Below are 2500 nucleotides of genomic sequence, written 5' to 3' on the forward strand. Positions count from 1 at the left end.
CGGGGACGTGCTCGGCGCAATTCCACGGGACCGGAGACCCTCCCCCGTCCACGGCGGGAGGCGAAACTCGGAAGTGCCGGCTGCTTACTCGAGCGGAAGGGTCAGCCTGATTCCTGCCTTGCCGGAGGCCCGGTCGCGGGGGTGACGACCCGCCGCCCGGGACGTGCGAGGCACCAGCAGACAGAGACTGCCCGACGGTCAGAGAGAGGGAGAGAGGAGTGCCGAGGCTCAAGTGGCGACCGGTCGCGCAGGCACGCCACGCACATCGATCGCCAGCCGCGGAACGGCACGGCCTTCAGTGGGGCCGGCGGGCGACGCCGCTCCTGAACCCAGCGGCCCCGAGCCGGACGAGTTGAGGAAGGCACGCCGACGGTGACAGGGTACGGAAGACACAGCGGTGGCCTTCTGGCGACTTGGCCCCCGACAGCCCGACGTTCCGCCGTCCTCCCGATGGCCAGGAGGACCGTGCGGGGGTCGGCCGACGGCGTGGTAGGTGTGCCTGCACGGTGACGGAGCACACACCACGCCCGCCAACCCCTCCGTACCTCCCGAGACCGGTGGCAGGACGGAGCGGAAAACGTGCGGACTGAACGGGAGAGCCAAGAGCCAGCGATCCACGCGCGTGCGACCGTCCAAGTCACAGCGTTCGACGAAAACCTCCTCCCTCGGCCAGGCACTCGGCGCCAGCAGGGGAGACAGGATCAGACGCCCCGCCGGCCACTTAAGGCCGAGGACGAACCACGAGACGGGCGGCTGCAGCAGCGGGCGGCCTGCAGCTCCCAGCACTCTCAATCGATCAACCATCGAGTCGGGTCAGCGTGTCAAACCGGCGAGCTCCACGGTCAGGCCGGCGGCGCACCAGCACCGGACCTCCGCGGCTCCCTTCACTCTTTCCACTGCCAGCCAACCGAGAGACGGACCCAATGCGGACGTGCAGAGCTTAGGCAGACCCCCCACTGGAGGCTCAACACTTCGTGGCAGCTCCGTGTCCCAGAGACCAGGAGGGTTGGCACACACACACAGTGTGAACCACCGACAGCCATTCTGGGACCGGTGACAGCCGTGCTGGCCCCACTGCCACGACACAGACGGACGCCAGGCCGCGCTCCCCGGCGGGGGGATGGCGTCGAGCCTGACGAACGGAATGTGCAGGGTGGGGGGGAAAGGCCAAGCGCTCCGACGCCGGAGGGCTCCGGAGTCTGAACTTAGGGGGACAAAGAGGACGGGTCCTCTGCGACACCCCAGCCGCGCTCTCGCCAGCCAAGGCGAGTGCGATTGATTGCCAAACGACCCTCAGACAGGCGTGGCCCCGGGAAGAACCCGGGGCCGCAAAGTGCGTTCAAAGTGTCGATGATCAATGTGTCCTGCAATTCACATTAATTCTCGCAGCTAGCTGCGTTCGTCATCGACGCACGAGCCGAGTGATCCACCGTCAAGAGTTGTCTGAGTTTGTTTTAGGTCTCTCCCTCGCCAGAGGAAAGCGACCCCAACCGCACATACGCTCCCCACCTTGAGCTACAGCCACCTGCACGCCGGCGTGCGGGCGGAGCAGGGTGGCGTGAAGCGATGGGGAGCACCATCCTGGTGCGGCCCGCAGAAACATACGTCTATTGGGGGGAGGAGGACAGGGCGCCCAAGAGGCGATGCGTGCCCCAACGCACCGCAGCGACGGAGGCAGGATCACCGCCACCATGTCGCCCGCCTAGTATCACGAGGCGTGCAGCAGCTTTGCCCTAGGAAAAGCAGAGGCGGGAACGGGCACCGGCCATCGGTTCGGCAGCGTCACTGACGCGTGCACGTGGCGGCGTGTCGGCGAGCGGACTTCCTGCGAGGAGGCGGGGGCGGCACTCGCCCGAGCAGACGCCCGCCCGGCCCAGCCACCGCCGAGGTGGACTGGGAGTCGCGGCAACGGCTCGTCATACTCGTTCCCACACTCACAGCGCAGCTTGCCCGCAAGCCACCGACCACCGATCGACGCCAGGCGCCCCGACCGAGAGCGGGATCGCTCGTTCGCCCTGCTGGCAGTTCGCTGGGGATCACTACTGCACGGAGCTCGGAGACCGACGGGCGGCAACTCGAGAGTCTTTAAACCACCACCCCCATCCCGCAAGTGCAAAGAGGCTGTATACGCACAGACGGGTGAGGGGAATAGGTACCCCGTCGGGTTTGAAGGGAGCGTGACTAGATAGCAACGATGTAAACCCAGCCGATTTGGGAGCGAAAGACCGGCGCCTGCATCACCGGCTTCGTTTCCCGTGGCTGGAGAGTACACCGAAACCCTCCGTCTGTCGCGAGCTCCCGACGACGCGGTGCCGCCAAGCAGCAGGGCCGGACCTGGTGTGGCTCCCCTCGTCGATCACAGACCGGTCGGCACTACTGACGAGACGGTGGAACGGGCTTCGCCCCTTGTGACGAAGGGTGATGCGAACCCGCCCGCCCGCGTGCGTTCGGGGTGGACTCGGCAAACGGAGATTTGAAATCGGAAAGTGTCCTCCTGCCC

The 2500-nt window shown here is 66.6% G+C and overlaps 1 non-coding gene across 1 annotated transcript; it reads right to left on the reverse strand.

The window, feature by feature from the left end:
• Nucleotides 1-1287: 1287 nt before the first annotated feature.
• Nucleotides 1288-1441, reverse strand: LOC140473354 (5.8S ribosomal RNA). The gene has a single exon (XR_011958294.1). It is a non-coding gene; the product is annotated as a 5.8S ribosomal RNA (ribosomal RNA).
• Between the last annotated feature and the right edge of the window lie 1059 nt (nucleotides 1442-2500).

The sequence above is a fragment of the Chiloscyllium punctatum genome, unplaced genomic scaffold, assembly GCF_047496795.1.
Source record: "Chiloscyllium punctatum isolate Juve2018m unplaced genomic scaffold, sChiPun1.3 scaffold_584, whole genome shotgun sequence".
In the NCBI taxonomy this organism is placed as follows: domain Eukaryota; kingdom Metazoa; phylum Chordata; class Chondrichthyes; order Orectolobiformes; family Hemiscylliidae; genus Chiloscyllium; species Chiloscyllium punctatum.